The sequence below is a fragment of the Myotis daubentonii genome, chromosome 10, assembly GCF_963259705.1.
Source record: "Myotis daubentonii chromosome 10, mMyoDau2.1, whole genome shotgun sequence".
Lineage (NCBI taxonomy): Eukaryota > Metazoa > Chordata > Mammalia > Chiroptera > Vespertilionidae > Myotis > Myotis daubentonii.
Genome location: NC_081849.1, coordinates 43101224 through 43115563, shown reverse-complemented (window position 1 = coordinate 43115563; position 14340 = coordinate 43101224).

Here is a 14340-nt window from a genome sequence, read left to right as displayed (position 1 = left end):
TATCTGGACTTTTCCCTTTTGATAATAAGATTGATCATGTGTTCTGCAGGCAACAGTCTAATTTCTCCTTTGTAAAGTTCCCATCAATCTTTTATCTAATTGTTTACTCCTTTGCCTGAAACAATTATATCATTACAAATTGCAAAATGGCAATGTTCTAATTCTGGTGTTTCTACCTCATTTATTAACTAAATTATTCTCTTAAAAACCTTTCATCATTAGGTAGGACTATTGAATTATACTAAAATGCAGTTAATATGATATTGATATTAAATTCTCCTTTAATTGCCAATTTCAGGATAAGAAAGTGGTACTTTAGATGCACAAGTGGTGATCAATAAAGTTTTTGTGTTACTTATTGTTCTTCAACTATATCCACTGTTCTTATTAACTCGCTGTTTGAAAAAAATATATATATAGTCAATGTATATTAATCAATAGAACCTGATTTTACTTTTGTTACACAAAGTTTACTCTTTGTTCAGTGGAAATTCTTTTATTTTTGTCTTAAGTCTTAAGGTCCTTTTGATTTAACACTGTTATAGGCACCTCTCACCAACACTAGAGAGGTGCTACCGGATGAGAGAGCCCCCTGAGCCAGTGGGAGAGAGATGTCTCCAACCTCGACCCTTGTCTTCTCATATAATGAATTTATATGAGGGACACTGATTGTATTGTGAAAAGCAAAAGCAAAGCAAACAAACCTATATATCTGGCTCATGAAACACAGACAGCCCGAGCTCTCAGCGAATCTGAAGAAGAAGTTGGGTGGGGGACCAAAGCATTATATACTTTCCTGTCTATAGGCCTCAATTCCTCTGCTGACTATTTTGGTACAGATTAATTCTCAAGGTCCCTTTTTACTTTGCTGTGGCCCCCCCAGAATTCATGAAAAGCACCTGACAACTTTACTTGCCAAGCCTTGAGGCTGCTGGATTCTCTGCTTAGGGAGCAAAGGGACCCTTTTTTCCCCTTTCCCTTTCCCTCTCCCTTCCTGCATTCTCTCATTATTAGGGAAGTTTTTCTAACCATTTGCTGTGTCCTTGGCTGGGGAAGATAATGGTTGTTAGTCATAAGCTGGCTGCAAATTGCCCACACTGTTTGGTCTTGCTTTAACTTTTCTGTCTGTTTCCCTATTCCTCCTGCCCTGGAATCCTGTAACATTCTGCACCTGCAAGATCAACATCCTTATGGTTTGGAGTGGCCCTGCAGTTATGTCTGTTCTTTCCTCTTCTTCCACCCCTTACCCTGTCTGCCTAACCCTATTTCTAACTCCTCTGAGCACTATCAGACTTTTACTGGTCCTTTGCTTTCACATACAAACATCACAGACTAACTCTGAACATTTCTTATACCAGTTCTGGAATCAGTCAATAATTCGAACTGCAGTAGTTGCTATAGCATTTCAGGGTTCACATTTTGAGCATAGAGGTGTCTAGTCCTACTGTTGCTATTACTTCTAGGCCCTTTTAGTGAACAGAGCTAGGATGGATGAAAGGATAAAAATGTGGCTTTTTTTTTTTCAGGTAAAGACTCATAAAAAGGCAAGAGTCTCTAGAGCTGAATGAATTAATATAGAACTGAAAAGTAACGTTGTTAAAGTGATAAAAAGTATAATTTGCAGGCTTTAAAGGAAACAAAAGGGAAGAAACCCACATAAAATGAACAGCTTTGAAGGGGATCTTGTGTTTGTTGTCCACAGGAAAGGGCTCCTTAGCTAATGGATTTCTATTTTGCCAGTGTGGATGACAAAGCAAAATCCCAAATGGAGATGGCCATAGGCAATTTTAGTCAGTAGACTGTGAGGATTGCAGAGCCAGCCAGGGGCAAAACTCTACTGTAACCCATTGCCATTAACATTTGGGCTGTAGAGGTCCGTTTGTTCTCAGAGAATGTCTTTTTTAGTACTCTTCTGATTCCAACGTATTCAGATAATAGGACAGACTGTTTCTGGGACTTAGTTATTTCTATGATTACAAGTTTTTATTTCAAATAAAAAATGTTGCTTTTTGATATATTTGTCTTTTTTTATAGCCTAATAGCCTAAGAGAAAGACTATGCTGATCATGCCAGTATGAGTAGTCAGAATCCCTTTGACATTTATTAAGTTTAAAATGAATGATTTGGCATTCTGGTATCTTCGTCTGAAGGGTATTGCAGTTAGCATTAGTCATTTTCTCAGCCATGGTCAGTCAGTTTCAGGCCTTACAATAGCACCTCTTCAAGAAAGGACTAGATAATAGCAAGCACTAATAATAGCCAGATTTCAAAGAAAGAAAGGACTAGTTAATTGCAATGTTTTAAAGGAAAAAAGAAAAGGAAAATGCCTTCTTCCTACAGGCCAGAGCTCCCTAAACCTTCCAAGGTAGTGTGAATACAAGCAGAGCAGACTGAAGTCAAAATGGACCGGCTTCAAATGGTATATTTCTTTAAAATATCTTGTTTTGTAACAAAAATAGACACTTCTTACAAATTCTATTTATTAATATGCTTGATATGCTTTCCTTCATCATAATGAGGAGACAGACAAAAGCTAGGTAGATGGGGATGGGACCATGGGAAGGGAAAGTAAAACCCAAGAAGTTAACTGGGCAGAGTTACTAAGACACCCCAACTGGGCAGGGAAGGAAGTGTGCGCATGGGAGGCATGAATTTCAAAATGTGTGGATATTGCTAAGATAGACAGCGTGCAGATAACCAATCACAAGGCAGTAAGGCGTATAAACCAATTCCAAGGATGTTAGCAAGGCAAAATTCTTTGAAAGGATGGATCAGGAGCTAGCAAGGCTGTCTCCACCCACTAAATTAAAAGGTGTGCGCTTCCTTTCTCTTTCTCTTCTCCCTGACACTCAGTGGGTTCCTAATGTACGTTCCTGTGGTGGGGAGCACACCCCTGCACCCACAGGGCTTATAGCCATGGGGGCCTCCACACATGGACTGCTACACTTTAATTAGCTTGGATGCTAAACTACTTCCAACTGTAACCTGGAAAGGAAGCTCTGGACACTGGCCTGCTCCTAGAACCCTGGCTGCACCTTTTCCAAGACTGGCTTCTGCCAACACACTTTGGTTCCATGAATCGTTTTTTGTCTGCAACTTTATTCTATTTCGCAAGACAATGACTTGGACTCCACCCACATTTCGGTGTCAATAACAATGGCTTATTATTGAATGTTCAGTATGTGCCAGATGCTGTATACACTTACATTCTCATAACATTCAGCGAGGAAACTGAGACTCCAGGAGGTTAGATAATGGACACATCTCAGTGACAGGGTCATGATTTGAACCCAGATCTAGCTGCCTGAACATGCTCCTAAACATTACCTTTCCGAATAATGTGCCAAGTTCCCACTATAGTTTTTCATATCTATCAGCCACTGTTATCGAAAAAAGGCATACGGATACCTCATTTTGAGCGGATTGCCATAGTCTTTACATTTCTTTGTTTTTGTTTTTTTAAATATATTTGTATTGATTTCAAAGAAGAAGGAAGAGGGAGAGATAGAAACATCAATGATGAGAGAGAATCATTGATCAGCTGCCTCCTGCATGCCCCTCACCGGGGGATTGAGCCTACAACCCAAGCATGTGCCCTTGATGGGAATCAAACCCAGGACCCTTAAGTCCACAGATCAACACTCTATCCACTAAACCAAACCAGCCAGGGCAGTCTTTACATTTCTGATTCCTCTACTCCATCCCGAGATTTGGAACAGCTAATCCAGGGTGGTCCCAAATAAATATTTTTTTAAATATATTTTATTGATTTTTTACAGAGAGGAAAGGAGAGGGATAGAGAGTTAGAAACATTGATCAGAGAGAAACATCGATCAGCTGCCTCCTGCACACTCCCCACTGGGGATGTGCCCGCAACCAAGGTACATGCCCTTGACCGGAATCAAACCTGGGAACCTTGAGTCCGCAGGCTGATGCTCTATCCACTGAGCCAAACCAGTTAGGGCCCAAATAAATATTTTTTAACAAAGAAGACCCCGAATTATAACGTAAGGAGTCAAGGATTCACTTTAAGAAACCAAATGCTTATAGGTTTTCCTTGCACTCATTTCTAAATCAACTCATCTCTCATATGGCTTTTCTTTGTAAAGAAAAAATCAAGCTGCTACATCCAGAGACAAATCCTATTTTACTTAGGAGGTGGCCGAGGTGCTAAGGAATGAAGAGAACGCACGACAATGAGGCAAAAGCCTGCATGTCCTACTGCTTCTCCGGCAGCACCAGTGACAAGTGCCTGGTTTCAAATTTATTTTAAAACGCCGCCCATCTTGGCAAGCACAAATGCCTTCTGCTTACCATGTGAAGGTGTTTTTTTTTTAAAAAAAAAAATCATGAAAAAAATGTTTTGTGTGACTGTGTTTGGAAGGTAATATTGGTGTTTAGAGGAGAGTTGGGAAGTTTACAATATATGAGACAGTGCATTATGTAAATTTTTCTCCAATTTCTTTTGCTAAGTAGTACTGATCATTTTCTAAAAAATGGATTTAAAAGGTATCTTTGTTTTTATATCTGTGTGTAGGAATTTGGCATCTAAATTGACCCTGAAAAAACACCTAGTTTGCATATGTTTTAATCAGACACTTTTCACCATAATATACTTATGTTAAAGTGCCTTAACCTTTCAGTAGGTATGTGGGAAATCACTCAGAATATTATGCATAATTTGGCAGTATTAGAGCAGTTTTAAAAAAAGTCAACCTCTATTTGGAAAATTTAAAAATAACTTCCTAAATCTAGTTTAAAACCTCTTTAATTCTGTTGACCACTGAGCTGCAGCAGCTTTTGTACAATTATTTTCCTCTAAGAGCCCAGAATAGGAATTGTTACACTAAATTTTACTTTAAAAAATTCTCACCTGCAACACTTACAGAACACTTTGATTCTGAAGAGTGACAGGGAGAAAATCTAACTTATGTACTTGGGTGACCAACCAAAAAGCGTTGTCAGATTTCAATGTAAGTTTTCCTCTCTTTCTTCCTGAATAAAATAAAAGGGCTCTGAGGACCATTTTGTACCCCAGGGTGTATAATAATATTTGGACTAAGACCTTGAAGTCTGAGAATCCAAGTATGGAGAACCTAGGGTTCATCTGAGTTCTTCTGCAGAAGCACTGAGTTCTGTGCATGAATATACACAGCTATGTAACAGAGCAAGTCATCACTGACTCCAGTGTTAAGGACTGGTTTTCCGCAGTAACAGGGTGTCAACAAGAACCAAAGTCATGGAATTTAGTTAGATAAGTTCTCTAGAGGTAAAGCTAGATTTCTGTCTTTTTAGTAGATTATTTGGAAATAGTAGAGATACTGGATATGAAGCTAACAGGGGAAATGGGTCTCTTAATTTATCAATTAATAATACTACATTTAGAATTCAAGTATATGGAAAAGGTCATGTAATTTGCAATTACAGCACTAGAAAGCTGGCTATGAAGACCTGAGTAGAGAAATAAAAGTTTGACCTTCTCCAGAGCACTGGTAGCTTTGTTAATTCTGTGCCAGAATGCAATAGAGATGACACCATTAGAAGAATTACCTGTAAGAGGTCTCTGCAGCCACTCACCTTGGTCCAATGCTGGTTCCACCCTTGCTGACCATTTCACATTCAACAAGTTACTTAACTTCTCTGTGCCCCGATTTCCTTCCTGTAAAACAAAGATAATAAAATTATTTACTTCCCAGGTTTTTACAAGATTACATCAGTTATTGCATAAAAAGAGTTTTGAATAATTCTTGGCACATAGAATAGGCCATTGTTGCATGTATGATTTGGTTTATTCGTTTATTATTATTTTATTGATGAATGTCCTTTTAGGACCTGCTTATTAACATATCTGAAAAAAAGTAATTTATCATATAAGCAATAATGTCTTGAGCAAGGTTGCCAGATTTAACAAATAAAAGTATGGAATATTCAGCTAAATTTGAATTTCAGATAAGTAATATTTTTTACTATAAGTATGTTTCAAGAATTTCTTGCATATCTATGTAATATTCTAACAACTCTTCAACCCCTCAGTAAGTATTGATTCTGTTCTCCTGTAGTTTCTGTAAAGGTCCTGGATTATTTGTCATTGACCTGTCTTGGAAGGTAATCTTGTAAGTGAGCCAGACTCTATGATTAGGTATAGAAAGTGCCCCCACCCCATAATAGAATCACAGTGTGGTTAGTCAAATCTAGAAGTCATAGAATGAGATATAAGATTATCTCCTTAACCAGGTCCAAAACAACCATATTACCTCTGCTAAAACTACTAAAACCAGAAATAGTCTTTTCTCTGGTGGTTGAAAGGGTTAGAAATGTAAGCCAGGAGCTGCCAGAGAGAGACTATGCAATAAAAGATAAACAAAAACAATACAAAAGAAAGCTGAGCTGAGATGAGAGAGAAAGATAAGATTGGTTCTCAAAAACGCTTTGAGTCCCTGGAGCCAATCGAGTCCCTGACTTGATTTTTATATACCTGTCTTGATATTTCTATTAAGCTAACATCAATTTGCAGTAGATTCTTCACCCTTCTGGCAAAAGATTTCTAACTAATACAGCAAGTCGAGGCCATCAACAAGGCTTGGGAAGCAGCAACTAGTCCAAGCTTTGGAATCTTACCATTATCTTATTATGAGTCCTATCACATGATTAGTGTTCAAAAAATAATGGTCTCCCCAGCTCGCATGGCTCAATGGTTGAGTGTTGACCTATGAACCACGAGGTCATGGTATGGTTCCCGGTAAGGGCACATGTCTGGGTTTCGGGCTCTACCCCCAGGTGGGGTTGTGCAGGAGGCAGCTAATCAATGATTCTCTCTCATCATTGATATTTCTATCTCTCTCTCCCTTTCCCTTCCTCTCTGAAATCAATAAAAAATATTTAAACAAAAAATGATCATTGTTAATAGCATCATTATTTCTTAGTAAATTTATAGAGAATGAGATATAATTAATTTGGTACAAGAGATCAATGAGCAAAAGGGCACTTAAACCAACTCATGTTATTTCAGTTTTTCTTATAGTCAATACGCTTTTATTTTCTCCAAGTATCATAAATATTCTACAACAGCACATAGCCCTTAGACACATTTTGACAAGTTGAATTAGACAAGTGGATATTTTAATTCCTTAGAAATACACTAACTTTAAAGAATAAATGGATTAAAATTGCTGAGGCAATTTTGGTTTTGTCAGATATCCAATGTTTTCAAAATTGTTTGAGGCATCAAATGACTTGGAACACAGATTTTTTCCCTGTCCTTTGCTTGGTGCCACAAAGTATTGGAGTACAGTTGTAGCATCATTCTGTAATTCTTTATGTCTCAAATGCTTGTTTAATAATGCAAAGAGGGCCTTTTTGATGGTTGGTATCATTCTGTGCAACATCACAATTGCTATGACCATATGCAATAAGAATGTGTGGGGTTTTGCATAGATCTCCATGATTTCATAAATTAATTTCTACAGTTCTATGAAGCCAGATGACCATAGGTCTGAAGCTCAACTCTGCTACTTAATATTTGAATGATCTTACACAAGATAATTTACCTTTCTAGAATGCAGTTTTCTTATCTGAAAACTGTACATCATAATAGCACCTGCTTCATCTATAATAATAAAAGCATAATGTGCTAATTAGACTGGACTGCCTAACGACCTTCTGGATGAAGCTGGGGCTGCGAGGGCTGAGCCCCTTGCATGAATTTCACGCATCGAGCCCCTAGTATGGTTATAAGGATTCAATAACTTAGCATGTGTAGAGTATTTAGAACAATCTGTGGCACATAGGAAGTGGTGTGTTAATAGCTAGTTATTACTATGGTGATTATTGGCCATTGCTCCTAATCTGCAATCTTCTGAAGGAGTGAGCACATTTTATTATTTATTATTATATCTCCCCCCCCCCATCCCCTGAGTAAAATCAGTAGGACCGGGCCTAGCACCTGCCACATACTAGAAGCTTAGTGGATTATTTCTGAATAAACAAAAATAATCGAAGTCTCATTATTCTCAACCTCCTGTACAGATTTATAGTCAGTAGTATTTATATGTGAATAAAGAGGTACAAGTGAATTTTCTGATAGAGCACCTTGCTTATATTCACTGTTTGCTCTTTTTCTCCTTTTACAATATTCTTTGATCTCAGCTAAGCATTTGCCAACAAGAGCATTTGCTCTCTGCCTCATCAAGCAGTTTATAGTGAGACTGATATGTTAGAATCATTTTCACTTTTAATGACAAGCAAAGTGATTTCCTTTTCCCTCTTAAATCCTTGCTTTTCATACTCATTGCCCTTAATTGTCACTGTTTTTGCCTGGAGCTATTTGACTTTAATATTCCATTTTGAATAAATTTACCAATTGGGAAAATCTTATTTTGCTTTTTGGGCTAAAAATCATTTAGATTTTTATTTCTTTTCCTTCAGGAAAAGAAATCTTTTCAAAGACAGCGCATTCTCACAAACACTACATAAGAAAGTTAATAAGCCAATAAAGAAAGAGAACACTTTTATTTTTCTTTCAGATTTCTAAGAAAGCAGAGGCCCTAAGCAGTGACATATAAAGTGAAAAGTTTTCTTTACTGAATAGAGATAAATGATACGCTGTCAGTTTTTAAAGTTCTGACTTGGTCTTTAATTGGACTGAGAATATTTCATGGCTATTGGGTAGCCTGAAAACAGCACTTTCTTACAATGATGGATGTTGTCTCCTTTAGCACAACAGTTTGGCATGGCATGAATAAATCATATTTGCCCTGGAAATCCATTTTATTCCTGGACAATTGATATTACTTTTGGTGTTTCCATTTTAGTTGCTGACCAAGTGTCATACCCTATTCATTTGATTCCTTGAACTTTTGCTATATTTTGTCTATACAAATCTATTTCTCTTAAAGCCTTGAGTTTTAGCAAAGCCTTATTTGGTGAAAATATATGATTGGACCGTTACAATTTTTGTCAATGAAATATTATGAAACGGCCATCTACCTCTAACTCACTCTCTATGCATATAGTGAATAGAGGCAGACATAGGTTAAGTTTCCTAGAATTGAAGCTCAAGCAAAAGACTTCCTTAGATGATTATTTTTATTTTTTTTGGCATTCATAGTCTTGGAAAACTGGTAATACTGAAACTGAAGTGTGTTGTGAGTTAAATAAATACTGCCTGGCCATTGTGGCTTAGTTGGTTGAACATCATCCTATGAACCAAGAGGTCACTGGTTCAATTCCTGCTCAGGTCACATGCCCAGTAGTAGGCTCAACCCCCAGCAGAGGGCATGCAGGAGGCAGCCAATCCATGTTTCTCTCTTTCCCTTCCTCTCTCTGAAATCAATAAAAAATATTTTAAAAAAATAATAAAATAAACACTAAAGGCAGAAGGATCTAGTTATCGTATTACAAAATAAGTGCATTTATGAAGATCATGTATGTGCTCTAATGCTAACATTTGAATGATGAGTCTTTCACAGTAATGAATCTAATTTAACTCCTCATAAGTGAACCTTTGCTAGCTGATTAGGGTAGATATATTCTTCTATTTTCATTCTTACAACATGTTTTACAATAGGCATATGCAATTTTACATGCTACTTCAGCACTCAAAGCACCTTTCCTTTTAGATACTTTGGAAGCAAATATTATCACTAAGTAAGTGGCAGGTACTGTTCAAATTCTGCATATATCAAACTTTAATGCAAGATATTTTATAAATTACTCTATTTTTTCATCCTAGGGAGAACTGGGAAATGTATCGGTGATTGTGACTTCTAGTTATATCTTAGTTTCAACTTTAAATATATTCACTCTTTTATTTCCTCAACATTATTTTTTGTGAAATTTACACATTCTGTTGCATGTAGCAATATTCCTTCATTATTATACTCATTATAACATAGTATTCCTCTAGGGCTTAAGTATTTGTCCAGGGACCTGAAGTGGAAAATTAAAAAAAAATAATACATGAGAAGAACAGCAATGATGGGAATTCCCTAGAAACATGTGGAGCAAAGCAATGCAAGGGTTGATTATGGAAGAGATGCAGTGATTATGGAAGTGATTTGATTTAAAAAATTCAAGATTCTTGGTTTATTGGTTCAGAGTTTCTATAAAAGGGAGATAAATAAAAATCAATAGACCATCAATTATAAGACTCTCCCACATCTGAATAGATAGCTTACAATTCACCTTTCTTTGGTACAATAAGCTCTGTGGGAGGCCAGATTGCAGTGGCATTAGATGCTGAAGTGGGGATAGTTAACCAGAAAATCATGCTGGTTGAAACTGTTAAAAATAAACCTATTAGTGGAAGAAAAGCACTTGGTGTTACTTTTCTTATTAAAAGAACATGCTCCTAAACAAAATAAACATTTTCTACTAAAATAAAAAAAGGACGAATACTTAATCAGCAGAATAAACTGTTTGAGCATTTTACCAAAGTCCCATGTGGTGTCTTCCTCCTCTTTTTGCATGCTTCTGTACTTAATGCTAAACAGTCTTCCATTTTTGCCAAAGGTATTATTTTTTTAATATATTTTATTGATTTTTTACAGAGAGGAAGGAAGAGGGATAAAAAGTTAGAAACATGAATGAGAGAGAAACATCGATCAGTTGCCTCTTGCACATCTCCCTACTGGGGATGTGCCCGCAACCAAGGTACATACCCTTGACTGGAATCAAACCTGGGACCCTTAAGTCCGCAGGCCGACGCTCTATCCACTGAGCCAAACTGGTTATGGCCAAAGGTATTATTTTTATCTTTGTATTTAGTCAGTAGAATATGATTTTAGAGCCAGAAACAAGAAAAAACTTCATTTTGTTCTCAATATAATCATTACCGTGTTCTGTTTAATAATACTGCATTATGTATTTCTACAAAGCAAACCTCATTGATAGTCTATGTCTAGGCAATCTGATAAATTATTAGAATTTTTTATACAACAATTTAGCAACCTTTTACCGCATGGATACATGGTACCAAAAAAAAAAAGGGGGAGGGGGGCGGTTCTTTTTGCCTTCCTGAGTTTGGCAGTACTGCACGCTCATGTACCTAATGGCATATTTTATCATTTGAAATGAATAAACATTATACAACCTAATGGGTGATATAGAGAAAATTGGCTGGGGTAAACAAGTCAGTAAACATTTACTATTAGAACCATGTTAAAAATAGGACATGATTCATTCTATCCCATAAAAGTCATAGAGATATTTGCAGTCCTGAGAGATCTTTGAAAAGTTGCTGTTATTTCTTTTTATACTTCCCTATATACCAAAGGAGAATGGGAGTCATATGAAATTATTTGGAATTATTGGCAGACATAGCCAGAAGGGAATGTAATTCCTTTTTATACAGTTTATAATATATACTTGGGGATTTTATTTTCTAAAAGTAGTTCATCTGTGAGTGGTTTAAAAAGTTATCTACAGTTAATTTTGAACTAATCATTATCAAAATCCCAAACAACAAATAGTAGTAGCTTTAGGGAGAAACTACACTGTAAAAATTTTAAGAACTTAACAAAAAGCATCCTTATAAATAGCAGTTATCAATAGGAAATTATAAAGTTTTAGAGAAAGTAAATCCAGGATCCTTACATTCAATTTTTTACTCCTGACACCATGCTGCCTTACTCACTCAGTAAAGGACATGCAACACTCCAGTAAGGGCAAAACCACAGCGATACATCCCTCTTCCATGGTAACCTCTCCATTCCCTTAAGGTCCAATGGCTATATGCTGATATAAAGCCCATTACTTATATTTTAACAAGTGTTTGAGTGTTATAAAAGATTACAAAACTACTATATTAAATAGTCACCTTTTTTTTTTTTTTACTAAAAAAACACAACAACACACTTTCATTCATATAATTAAATGCCATGTATTTCAGTGTTACCTAGTTTTGTTTAAGCTTTTTCAAATTTAGTCTAAACATACTTTTGAAAATCTTTTGGCCATTGATCATTTCTTGTGGAATCACCATGGCTGACATATGTATGACACATAGGAGTGATCAATAATATCTAATTATCTTTTGTATTAAGAGTAAAATGCGGAGGCATATTAGTGAAAATCCCAAAGTTTCATCTTTGTTTCCTATTTGATTGCGATTGCAATGTTTTCACCATCTTGAGTAAATTATATTTAATTTTTACCACTTTATCTTAAAAGCACTTTGTAATATTTAGCCAGAAGGAAACTGGGGATTTTTTACTTCACATAAAAATCCATTTAGTACCTACTATGTACCAAGCATTTTTCATTCTCTGGGGATTCAGTGAAGAAAAAGACAGGCAGACTTCTCTTGGGAGTTATATTCTTTTTCTCTTTAGCTTAGGAAAATTGCCTTCTCTTATTTTTTTTAATGATAACTGGTCCTTCATTCAATTTATTCTCTTTCTGACAATACTAATCCTATCTAATAATAGACAAACATGGTAATTAACCATATCTCCGCTATGCCCCCCATAGGCTAATCAGGGTGATATGCAAATTAACTGCCAACAAAGATGGCGGTCAGCAGCCAGGCAGCTGAAGTGAACAGGAAGTTTGCTTGCTCCAGTGATAGAGGAAGCCAAGGTTCCCCACCTGCCGCTGCTGGGCTCTGAGCTGCACTCTAAGCAACAATGTTGCATTATAGAAGCTAAACAAACCCCAGATACCTGCTTTCAGCCAGCTGGCATCAGAGCTGGAGCTGCAAAAAAAGTTTCAATTACAGAAGGTAAATAAATCCAAGAATAAAAAAAAGAAAAAGAAAAAAAGGAGAGACTGGGAGCTTCAGTTGCAGGCTTGGCCCACCTGAAAACAGCCCTCAGCCCCTCATCCAGGCTGGCCAGGCACCCCAGTGGGGATCCCCACCCTGAAGGGGGTGTGGGCAGCCTGAAAACAGCCAAAAGCCCTTTACCCAGGCTGGCCAGGCACCCAAGCAGGACCCCCACCCTGATCCGGGACACCATTCAGGGCAAACCAGCTGGCCCCCACCCGTGCACCAGGCCTCTATCCTATATAGTAAAAGGGTAATATGCAAGCTGACCCTAACAGCAGAAAGACAGGGAATGACTGGTCACTATGACACACACTGACCACCAGGGAGCAGACGCTCAATGCAGGAACTGCCCTCTGGTGGTCAGTGCGCTCCCACATGGAGGAGCTCTGCTCAGACACGAGCCAGGCTGATGGCTGCCAGTACAGCAGTGGTGGTGGGAGCCTCTCCTGCCTCCTCAGCAGCGTTAAGGATGTCTGACTGCAGCTTAGGTCTGCTCGCCGCTGGCAAGTGGACATCCCCCGATGGCTGCCGGGCTGCCCAAGGGATGTCTGATTGCCAGCTTAGGCCCAATCCCCTGGGGAGCAGGCCTAAGCCAGCAGATGGTCATCCCCCAAGTGGTCCCAGACTGCAAGAGGGCACAGGCCGGGCTGAGGGTCCCCCATCCCCCGAGTGCACAAATTTTTGTGCACTGGGCCTCTAGTCTATATAATAAAAGCCTAAGCAACCATTATGGTGGAACGACCAGAACAACTGGTTGATATGATTCACACTGACCACCTAACGGCAGACGCTAAATGCAGAAGCTGCCCCCTGGTGGTCAGTGTGCTCCCTAGGGGTAGTGCTGTTCAGCCAGAAGTGGGGCTCATGGCTGGTGAGTGCAGTGGTGGTGGCGGGAGCCTCTCCCGCTTCTGTGGCAGCGCTAAGGAGCAGTGAGCAGAGTGGTAAGGAGCAGTGAGTAGGTGGGTGGTAAGGAGGTAGTGGTCCTGGACTGCAAGAGGGCACAGGCCAGGCTGAGCAACTCCTCCCTGGTGCACAAATTTCGTGCACCAGGGCACTAGTATTACTATATTAGGAGTCTTTTTTTCAGGTCTCATATTTTCCTTCATTTTATTTTTGCTTGATACTTTGACATATTATTTCTACTTGATTTTCTGGGACAAGATTTTTTGTCTCACCTTTTATGGATTAGTATTTATTTGTTTTTTAAAAAACACATTTTTCACAGCCTCAGAATGTGTGTTGGTGTGATAGGATGTACCTCATTTTTCACAAGGGAGATAAAAACTTTGCCCCTGAGGACTGGCGAGGTGGTGGAGGCATGTGGAGGAAGAATCTTCACTCAACCTGTTCCTAGAGCTCTCCCAGACCAGAGCAGGCATAGGATCCAGTCCAGGCAAGTGGTTGTTCTTCAGCTTCCAGAGGACCAGGAATAGCAGACATGCTTACAACTGGCCTAGTCAACCTCCGATAAGCAGCAAGCTCTCTCAGACTCTCAGTGGGCCTTTGGAAAAAAGCTCAGCCCCAGCTCCCTACTGGGCTGTGCATGGGGTACCAGTCCTGCCCAGCTCCCTGAATGC